We start from the raw sequence: 11498 nt of genomic DNA on the forward strand, positions 1-11498 counted from the left end.
GGGCCCACATGGTCCAGACCAGAGCACTTTGGTTGTGACAAACCCTCTGATCTCTTTCCTCAGAGCCTTCTAAAGGAAGGCATCAGAAAATCTGGCGTCTGGGGGCGCCTGGGTGGCTCAGTCGATCAAGCATCTGCCTTTGGCTCAGGTCACCATCTCAGGGTCCTGGGATCGAGCCCTGCGTCGGGCTCCCTGATCAGCGGGAAGCCTGCTTCTCCCTCTCCCTCTGCCGCTCCCCCTGTTCATGCTCTCTCTCAAGTAAATACATAAATAAATAATCTTTTTAAAAAAATGTGGAGCAGGTGCCTGGGTGGCTCAGTCGTTGGGCGTCTGCCTTCGGCTCAGGTCATGATCCCAGGGTCCTGGGATTGAGTCCCACATCGGGCTCCCTGCTCGGTGGGAAGCCTGCTTCTCCCCCTCCCACTCCCCCTGCTTGTGTTCCTGCTCTCGCTATGTCTCTCTCTGTCAAAAAAAAATAAATAAAATATTAAAAAAAAAAATGTGGAGCCCCACTATATCACCCTCAGGTCTCTGCCAGAATCGGGTCCTGCGATGAGGAGTCTGCGACCCACAGAGGGGTCACACTCCAGGGGTGAGAAGCCAGTTGTGACTCCTCAGGAAGCATTCTCCTGCCAGTGTCATGTGGGCAGGAGGCATCATTAATTCATCTCTGGCTCACACTCGCCCAGAAGACTCCTCCTTCCCCGGAAACATATCCTGAATTGGGCTCAAAGGGCACTTAGAGACCTAGAGTTGGGGACTCCTCCAGCGCTTGTCTGTTTGTTTTCCTCAAGTCTGAGTCAGGAATCAAGGGCCACCCACACAGGTGTCCCATGCAGGGACGAACACCAACAATGAGCCTTTGAGGCCAGAGCAAGGAGCCAGCGTGCCCTGCAATCCCGGTTAAACGACACCAGCCTCGGGTTCAGAACCTACACCTTCTCGCCCAGGGTCCATGCGAGCGCGTTTTCTGCTGCTGCTTTGCTGTGATTGCAGACTTTCGCGCACACCGGCCCCAGCGGGCCGAGAGCTTCTAATCTCATGCATCAGGCTGTCCAAAGTTGCTCCGTGCCAACCAGGAAACGGTTTGACCTGATCTCGCTGTGACAGAGGGGATTAGCATCTGGCGGAGAATGGAACCCTGGCCCTTTGTACATTGGATTTTTCATTCCTGGAAAAACAAGCCAGGAGAGGCTTTATGATCCTAGCAGGTAGAAGGCCTGTCTGGTCAAGCTTGACTGGGCTGTTGTTTTTTTTCACCCCCCCTCTCTTTCCTGCTGGCAGGTGAGGGCACTGGCCTTTTTTCCAACACATCTGAGGCATGCTCTAACAGCATCTTGTTGTGATTTACTGCTTAATTATAGCCGTCCCCACGTCTGCCTGGGCCTGTAAAAACACTGGAGTTCTTTCCTTGTCATCCCACATAGGCAGTCATAACTGCAGATTTTTTTTAAGATTTTATTTATTTATTTGAGAGAGAGCACGAGCGGGGGGAGGGGCAGAGAAAGAGGGAGAAGCAGACTCCCCGCCAAGCAGGGAGCCCAACGCGGGGCTCAATCCCAGGACCCCAGGATCATGACCCGAGCCGAAGGCAGACGCCCAACCGCCTGAGCCGCCCAGGCGCCCCGTAACTGCAGATTTTGAGAAGACAGTTTTTATGGCTAATGAATTATTTCTAAAGTGGTGCCGAGCCGAGTCAACCCAAACAAGGATCAGGAACAAAGCAGAGAGAAAAAAAGAGGGGAACATCGTGGCCAAGGAAAACAGAGGCTGGAGAAGGCCTGAGCTCCGATGTGAGGCACCTTCTCCAGCTTGGGCCACGGATGGGTTTTCCATGGGTGATCCAGAGAGCCCTGGAGCCATCCTACAAAGAAGGGGGGAGAGAGACAGAGACAGAGATGGAGGGAGAGATGCTTCCCGAAGAGCAGAATGCAGGCCAACACCTGTGCTTTCAGACCAAAGTGGCTGTGACCATGGAGAAATTAACACAGGGGACTGCAGGGATCACCCTGAGGCCTGAGAGCCCGGGCCTGGGACTCTGGAGCGTGACAGCACTGTGAGGAGACAACTGGTCCAGAGTCCAACGTCTCCCTGCTGGAGAATTAAAAGGAGCATCTCTGTTTCAGTTCTGCACAGGAAGCCTGGCATCTGTGATCACGAGCTGCAGTGACCTCCAGCCTTATTTTATTTTATTTTATTTTTATTTTTAAAGATTTTATTTATTTATTTGACAGAGAGAGACACAGCGAGAGAGGGAACACAAGCAGGGGGAGTGGGAGAGGGAGAGGCAGGCTTCCCGCGGAGCAGGGAGCCCGATGCGGGGCTCGATCCCAGGACCCCGGGATCATGATCTGAGCCGAAGGCAGATGCTTAACGACCAAGCCACCCAGGTGCCCCTAAAGCTCGTTTTCCTTGAAGGCCCCCAGGGGTGTTGGGAGGAGCCCTCGACCCTCCTCCCGGTCTGAGAAAACCTGAAGGGTGCCCAGAGATTTGGTCTGAGGCTTTGAAAGAGTCCCCAGAGCCATCATCGTCATTCTGGACTCTTCTAAAGCCTCTTTCATCTGAAGATCTCAAAGGCCTGCATAAACATTAATTATTCGCACAGTTCTGCTTGGAGGTAAACAGATATTACGATTCTATTAGCCTCTCACTGATGCTTCACCTCCATCTGCAGACTGCGGGTTCCATCCCCTATTTACTCAGAAAAAAGGTGATTATTTCCCCTCAGTTGGTAGAAAAACGGACTTGCCTATTAATACATCGTTCTGGGCCAAAATCTGTGGGCCATATAAAGATATTCTGTATAGCGCACAGCCCCTGCTCTCGGGGGGTTCACAGTCTAGTGAAGAGATAAGATGCATATATATATGTATGTATAGTGAATAATAATATAAAAATTATTTCATGACAGGATATGATTAGTGCAGACTGAGAGGTTCTCAGCGGGGGAGATCACCACGGATGCTGGTAGTCCAGGAGAGCTTCATGGAGGAGGAGGATTTGGACCAGACCTCGGATACTCAGTGTGTGAGTGTGTGTGTGTGTGTAAGTGCACACGTGCATTCCAGCAGCAGATGAGAACGTGGACAAAGGTACTGAGATAGAAACATGCCTGACTTGTTTAGAGGTCAGATAGCTTGATACCGCCACAGCTGGGAAAACAGTGAAGGATAAGATTGGAAAGCAAGGTAGGCCAGGACCGAACAGTGCAGAGCCTTTCTAACAAAATCTCAAGATTTGACTCTGATATTCCAGAATAAATTGTATCACTTATTTTTATAAATGATTATAAATCTATTTTTCTTTTTTAAAATATGTTTTTATAAGTAATTTTAATCTTATAAATGATATCATTCATTCCAGAATAAAGTAAGTAGGGTTGGCAACTGGCCCATGTGAACAGTTAAAGCTCAAGCTTGACACGAAATAATAAAGAAAATGCATGAAATGCATACTTACTAGAGAAAGCAAAAATAAAGATCAGAGTGGAAAGAAATGAAATAGAGATTAAAAAGACAATAGAAAAGATCAATGACACTAAGAGCCGGCTCTGTGACAAGATAAACAAAATTGGTAAGAAAGGAAATGAAATCGATTGCAAAAAACACACCCCAGGTAGTTTAGAAAAGGGGGCTTAGCAAGAAACTGTGGCCCCCGGGCCCGGCGGCGTCACCATCCCCTGAGAACTTGTTACAAACGCCATTTCTTGGGCCCGTGCACAGACCTGTTCAATCAGATGCTCCAGAGTGGGACACCCCCCCACCCCAGTGACCAATGTGCACCCAAGTTTGAGAAGTCCTCAGTTAGAGAAAATTCTTCTGACAGATTGGCTCAAACTGAGCTGAATCTCTCCGTCTCATCTACACTCTGCGTAATTGAGAGATAAACTGCTGAAACCAGGTGTTTGAATTAGCCTTTTAAAAAACCTTTTTATTTTGTAAAAATTTAAACTTACACAAAAATAGAGTAGAATGATAAACCCAACGCCCAGATTTAAGAACTAGCAAGATTTGCTGTACTGTCCCTTTCTCTCTTTTTCTCTGAATTATTTTTTTAATCCTAGAAATTATCTCAACTCACTTCTACGTATTTCAATATGCATTTCTTTAAAACATACATGAGTTCTTGGGGGGTGCCTGGGTGGCTCAGTTGGTTAAACATCTGACTCTTGGTTTCGTTCAGCTCACGTCATGATCTTGGGGTCGTGGGGTCGAGTCCCGCGTCGGGCTCCACGCCGGGCATGGAGCCTGCTTGGGATTCTCTCTCTCTCCCTCTGCCCCTCCCCACTCTTTCTCTCTCTTTCAAATAATAAATAAATGAACCTTAAAAAAAAAAATACATGTGTTCTTACGTGACCATAATGTCAATGTCACACCTACAGAAAGAGCAGTCCCTGGTTTCTCCTAATACCCAGACGATAACCACATTTCTCCGATCATTGAAATAGAGTCTGTAATTCTACAGTAGCTGGCTATTGTCTATATTATGATACCCACCTACCATAATAAAGTTTAGAGGGCTACTGACTCAGAGGGAGAAAACTTTAGACATTTTTCTTTGTAAAATAACTCTAAAAAGGAAGATTCCTTTTAGATATAGGTAAGTTTGTAAGTATTAGAGGGATGTTCTTGATTACCTGCAGGTTAGAGAATATTACCTATGAAATGCATTTCCATTTCTGACGTGGTGACATCACGCTGGTTGTCAGAAAATGTAACTCAGGGGCGCCTGGGTGGCTCAGTCGGTTAAGCAGCTGCCTTCGGCTCAGGTCATGATCCTGGGGTCCTGGAATTGAGCCCCACGTCCGGCTCCCTGCTCAGTGGAGAGCCTGCTTCTCCCTCTCCCTCTGCCTACTTGTGCTCTCTATCTCTCTGTCAAATAAATAAATAAAGTCTTTAAAAAATAAAAAAATTTAAAAAAAAAGAAAGAAAGAAAACGTAACCCAGTGGGGCGAATCTTCCTGGGTGTGAATGTGGCTTCCTATATTTGGCATCAAACATTGCTGAAATGCATGGTGTTTTCTGACACTGCTTTGGAAATACCTTGCCATAGAGTATTAAAAATACAGTAAGGGGCGCCTGGGTGGCTCAGTCGTTAAGCGTCTGCCTTCGGCTCAGGTCATGGTCCCAGGGTCCTGGGATCGAGCCCCACATCGGGCTCCCCGCTCAGCGGGAAGCCTGCTTCTCTCTCTCCCACTCCCCCTGATTGTGTTCCCTCTCTCGCTGTGTCTCTATCAAATAAATAAATAAAATCTTTAAAAAAAAAAACAGTAAAATATTCTAGTATCTTCTAAATATTCTTAGTTCAGTTAATTTCTGGAGTCAGAAGCAATAATAATAATTGTATACACTTATATGGTCCTTTTAAGCACTTTATCTACATTGACTCATTTCGTTTTTTAAAAAAGCCATTAAGAAAGGACTCACATGATGCCAAAACAGCAGGACAGAGAGAGAGAGAAATGAAACCGTAAGAAGCTAATTGACCAAATGTTCAGGTAATGGGAAGTGGGATTTTTAAGCTGAATTTCCTCAACAAGTCATTTTTTTCCGGCCTACCTATATCTTCTGTGGTATATGGCCTGTCATTTATAAAACGACAGAAACCTTGATACTTCTAAAACAATGAATTTCGTTAGTGTACACCAGAGACATGGACAACCGGAGTGCGTCCGGACTTCATACTCTTGCAACTGCGATTTGAGCTAGGGGATGCAACAAAACACAAAGGATAAATTTGGGTCACAATTGAAGTGAACCACCTCTTACAATTCGATACAGGCTCCAGATTTTAATTATCTCACCTTCTTTCTTCACCCTTTTTGGGGGAGGAGCACTCCACCCGTCTGCCCTGCTCTCCTCCCCTCTTCTGCCTGCGACCTCCCTGCTTCTCAAACGTGTTGCTTCATGGCGTTTTATTTAGATTGGTTGGTAAGTTTGGGTAGACTGGAGGCAAGCTGATAAGACATCAAGTGGCGGTGATCCTATCAAACATAAGAATAATTCCAAAAATAGTTGTCGCCTCTCAGGCTTTTTTTCTCCCAGTAATGAAGCTTGCTGCCTTAATTATAGTTTGAGACACTGTGTTGAAATATTTAATCTCAGAGTAATGACTGGATTTTAGTTTCCTAATTGGCATCTGTATGTTTGGCATCTGTGCCAAAGCCCAAATCTGAGGGTAAGCCTGCAATACGAGATACGGGTGAGGTGTAAACCATCTCAGACAGCTTAGCTCCAGGACAATCATGTCATAACCAAGGAAGGAAGGAAAAATATCACCTATCTTATGATTCCACATATTTTTGAATCCCTAGCCAACGACCTCTTGGGGTGCAGGCGTCAAACCCCAAGCCCACGCATGATCGGTGCACAGCGAAGAGCAACTGTAGTTCCGAAGAACCCTCGGCCTCAGAAACACCCCGAGCTCCATCTCCATCGGCATCTCTGGTCCCTGGGAGCCGCTCCCAAGGATACTGCTCCACCCACCCCTGGGTGACTTACTTAAAACCTTGTGAAACCAGCTTGAAAGGACCAGAAGGGTAGGTTGGGGAGGGAAGTTATCGGCTTGAATGAACTCTGTCCACTAAGATCCTTTTCTGTGGTCCCGGGAGGGGAACGCACAGCTTTGTCACTTGGGCATCCCCCTGCGGGGGATTCCCATTATTGGAAGCCAGATACGACAGCCCGTGCGTCACACGCCCCCTTGGAGAGTGCCTGCCACTCGCTGTGGGCGTGGGACCCACAGGCTCACATTGCCTGAATAATGTATGCTCCCTTTGTTGTGTTTTCCAGCCTCAAGGCAGGTGGAGCAGGCGGTGGAATTCCCGAGCGGCTGCCCCACCCACCGACGGGGTCTGCAAGCCCAGCCGCCAGACCGGGGACCCATACCCGGCTCTGGAGGCCAGTGGGCAGCGCCGCTCTCTCAGCTGCGCAGCGGAGAGAAGAGACGGGGTTTCCAGTCGTGCCAGCGTCTGGGGGACACGTCCCTGCAGGTCCGACGGCGCTGCCATAGGCCTCCCCACTCGGGACAGGGTCTCACCAGCTCCACTGGAAGCTTTGGGGCTCCGTGTGCGGCTGAAAGTGCAAAGCGCTCTCCCGCCAGCCGGGAGCGCCCGCGCGTGGGAGGGACACGGAGCCCGCGCATGGGAGCGACATGGGGCCGCGCCCACCCTGACACAGTGAGTAACCACGGGAGCCACTCCCAAACACCCAACCATCCTGGTGGTGGGCCCGCGCCCACCCGAGCCGCTGGGTGGTCAAAACCAAGCCAGCTATCGCTGTGGCCGGCCCCTGGCAGCCTCCAGATGCGGGCGGAGCCACCTGAATGTAATCTGCGCGTCATATGTCCCAGCCTGGCCCCCCCCCCCCCCGGCCCAGCCCCCCGGCCACAGCTTTGACTCTTTCCAGTTCAGATAACAGGGTCCAGTCGTGTCCCAGACCCAGGGTTCAGTGCTGTCAGTGAGTTCTCTGTACACCTCCTGAAATGGGATTTTTCTCCTAGTGTTAGGGAGAAGAAATTAATACTTGGGTGACATACTGCCGGCAAGAGACCGGCCAGGAGAGGAACCCACGTCCATCTGACTCCAAAGGTCACACTCTTCCCACTTCCTCATTTACCACCCCTCAAAAAAAGTATATGTTATAAACAAACCCTGCTCTATGTCCCCACCTCGGAATGGGTCCCAAGTGGGTCCCAAGTTCTGCTGTGACGGAGCTCACTGGGCCTGATCCATTCCAGGGAAACGTGCCAAGTGTCTTGACAACATGAGGCTGTAAGATCCCTTGCCTCCTGGGACTCAATAACTTCATCCCTGTCCCAAAATGCTGAGTCAACAACGTTCTTCGGACCCTTTGTCTTGGCAAGGTACAATTCCCAGTCCCGAGGATCGGCTGGCGTTGCCACCGGGGAGAGAGTGGCCTCCCTTTCATGCCCTCCCCCTGTATCTGGAAGCAATTAGCCTGAAGCTTCTTTAACCGTGTCGTCTCCTCTGTAACAGACTGAAGGAGGGGGCAGAGGAAGTGTCCCAGAGAAGGCCTCTGGCCTTTGGGCACCCTTGTTAATCCAGGGTCCCACTGAGCCCGTACCCCAAAGCCTCTGGCAGTGGGCCCGCACAGACTGAAAACTCCCTCTGGGTCCCTCCTGAGCCCACTGCCTAAGAACCAAGATAGTCTTGGCCTGCATGAAATCAAAGTGATTTACATAAAAACGAGCGACACTGGCTTTGGACCCTGTAGGGCTAGAAGTCCCAACTTCATCCAGAGTAGAAAGGTAGCTCTTACTCACTCAGCCAACAAAGGTACATCGAGAGCTTCTTGGGAGTCGAGCAGCATGGCAGATTTGTCGATTCAACGGTGAGAAAACCAGCTCTGTTCTCGAGGGGTTTACAATCAAGCAGGAGAGAGAAACATTCAGCAAATAGGAATACAAATAGATGTGAAATCACAATTTGATGATAATAGAATCGTTCACATAATCTAAAAACCAACGGGAACATAACCACTCATTTTTAAAAACATGCGTTGTATAATAAAAGCTTAAAAATATGAATGGGGGGCACCTGGGTGGCTGGATAGAGCCCAAGTCCAGCTCCACACTCAGCAGAGAGTCTGCTGGAAGATTCTCTCCCTCTCCCTCTGCTCCTCCTAAGGAGCGGAGACTGCAGGAGTTGGGAGGGCCTCGGGGGTCGGCTGATCTCGAGTGACCCAGGGAGGAGACTATTTCAGAAATCCAGAGACACAGGGGCTTGGCTGGGGCAGTCAGAGTGGGGGATGCGGAGTGAAACGCATAGACTCAACAGAAATTGCGGAGGTCACATGGCAGGGCCTGGTGGTGGACCGAATGTGGGTCTGAGGCCTTCCTGTTCGGCTGGCACAACCCGGCAGGTCATGGGAACTGAAGTAAGCCTGCCTTCCTCAAGCAGACTCGTGGGCTGGGTTTTGGACTTACTGATTTCGAGGCACCTGTTCAGGTGCAAGGAAAACTGGGGTACAAGTAAGAAGGAAGGCCCCCCCCCAAAGCTACTGGACGCTGTGACTGTTTTACTGATTGTCAGAGAACCAAAACCCACAGCCCCATCTGGGCCCTTCCTGCGTGACACGGCCACGCGGCCGCGCTCACAGTCAGTGGCTGAGGGCAAAAACCTGCTTAATCTTATTACACTGTGAGGATGTGTGTCCCCTGTGTACACCTGGGCAGCGTAACTGGTCCCAGCTGAGCTACATTTGACTAATTTGCTGAGGGTCCTGTCTGGTTTTTCGTCTTCCTCCTCTCCGCCACCAGGCCCGTGAGGCTCCCTCTCTACTCCTTGCGGATCTCAGGGCCCTTTCAGCCAGATGCTGCTATGGTCTGAATGTCTGTGTCCCCTCCCCAGTCCCCAGATTCTTCTGTTACGAACCTAACACCCAGGGTGGTGGCATAAGGAGGTGGGGCTGTGGGGGGTCGTCAGGTCCCAAGGGTGGAGCCCTCGCGAATGACAGTAGTGCCCCAATAAAAGAGGCTCCAGGGGGCCTCTCACCCTTCCACCTGGTGAGGATTCAACAAGAGCGCCTGGCCATTCACAGCCTGGAACAGGGCCTCTGTCACACACCAAGCCAGAAAGCAGCACTGACCTTGGACTTCCGGTCTCCAGAGTGGGAGACGTGGACCTCTGCATCCGTGGCTTTCGGTCAGAGCTGCCCGAGCTGCTCAGACTCCAGGCACACCCTACCTTCAGCCTGGACCCATGCTGTCCTGGGTTGGGTTGCCCCAGAATCAGACCCCGAGGCAAGCTTACTTAGGATGCGATCCCAGGGAGCCTGGGAGCGGGGCAGGGAGGCAGGGAAGGGAAGGAAGCCAAGAAAAGGAACATTGTTTTCCAAAATCGCTGCCGTGGCAACTGCCTTTGGGGCCCAGCCCTGCTGGGGACCCTGGGAGACCGCACAGGAATTGTCCTTGCCCACGGGGGTGAGGAAGTGGGGGCACCTCCGTGTCCCGTCCCTCCATGAGTCCAGGGCGTCCAGTCCCCCAGGCATGTCCATCCCATGGAAGAAGAGCTCCCAGGTGGAGAACTGCACGCTTGCAGCGGACGGCCTTGAGAATGTCCTGGAATGCTGAGTGATGAGGGCGTGCAGATCCCACAAGAACTGTCACGCTCCCCGTGGCAAACAGACTCTAAGATGGTCCGCAGACTCCCCACGTCCCAGGACCCACACCCTTATATAATCCTATACAATCCCCCTTGCCCTGAGTGCGGGGGGACCCTGCAACCGCCAATAGCCCCTGGAACATGGCAAAGGCGATTAGGTGGTATTACCCAGGCTCCCGTTCCCGCTGCCTTTCTTTCTCCCGTGCTGGCTTTGCGGAAACAAGCTGCCATATTGCAAGGGGGTCCGCGGACAGACCCAGGTGGCAAGGAAGCCAGGTGGCCGGCAGCTTGTTGGCAACGAGCGTGGCCTCCGCCCTACAGTCAGCAGAGAGCGGGCCCCAGTCTCACAGCAGTAAGGAACTGAGTCCTGCCAACAGGTGAGCCCGAAAGCAGATGCACTGCCTGTCAAGCCTCTGGGGGGAACGGAGCTGCGCGGACACTGGGATGACCGCTGGACGCAGGAGTGACTGCGCCCGCCCAGATCCTGCCCCACAGGGTGTGCGGTAAGGGGCCGGTGTTGCTCTAAGGCTCGGAGTCTGTGGTCCTCACGGAAACCAGACGTGCTCCCTTACCCCTGAGCCTCCCACCCGGGCGAGGCGGCTCGGCCCCTCCTCTCGTGGCCTTGACTGCAGATCCACGGGCCAGCAATTGTGTTCATTGAAATAAATGTATTGCTTTTACCTATTATCCTATGTTAATTAATTAAATTTAAATAAAGAAATTTAAAAAGTAAATAAATGTATTGCTTTTTCTTTGTCTTATTACGAAAATAAGCCAGGTGCATTCTACAACGTTTATACAATAGAAACAAAAAGAAACTGATGGCACTCACTTAGCTTTTTCTTAGGTAAGCTCAAACTTTTTTTTTTTTTAAAGATTTTTTTATTTATTTATCTGAGAGAGAGAATGGGAGACAGAGAGCATGAGAGGGGGAGGATCAGACGGAGAAGCAGACTCCCCGCTGAGCAGGGAGTCCGATGCGGGACTCGATCCCGGGACCCCAGGATCATGACCCGAGCCGAAGGCAGTTGCTCAACCAACTGAGCCACCCAGGCGCCCCTCAAACTTTTTTTTTTAAGATTTTATTTATTTGACACAGAGAGACACAGTGAGAGAGGGAACACAAGCAGGGGAAGTGGGAGAGGGAGAAGCAGGCTTCCCGCCGAGCAGGGAGCCCGATGTGGGGCTCGATCCCAGGACCCTGGGATCGTGACCTGAGCCAAAGGCAGACGCCCAACGACTGAGCCACCCAGGCGTCCCTGAAACTTTCTTTCACGGGTTTTTCTGTCTGAGTCCTATAATTTATCCTTTTTCACCCCTGTGATGGATGAACCTTCGCCCAAATATGTTTATAATTAGCAAAGACTGCATTTAA

At 50.7% G+C, this 11498-nt stretch overlaps 1 long non-coding RNA gene across 1 annotated transcript; it reads left to right on the plus strand.

The window, feature by feature from the left end:
• Positions 1-6194: 6194 nt before the first annotated feature.
• LOC144382478 (uncharacterized) lies at positions 6195-10802 on the plus strand. The gene is made up of 3 exons (XR_013449471.1): positions 6195-6538; positions 6792-7177; positions 7501-10802. It is a non-coding gene; the product is annotated as an uncharacterized LOC144382478 (long non-coding RNA).
• Positions 10803-11498: the final 696 nt, after the last annotated feature.

This window comes from Halichoerus grypus, chromosome 7 (genome assembly GCF_964656455.1).
Source record: "Halichoerus grypus chromosome 7, mHalGry1.hap1.1, whole genome shotgun sequence".
NCBI classification, from domain to species: domain Eukaryota; kingdom Metazoa; phylum Chordata; class Mammalia; order Carnivora; family Phocidae; genus Halichoerus; species Halichoerus grypus.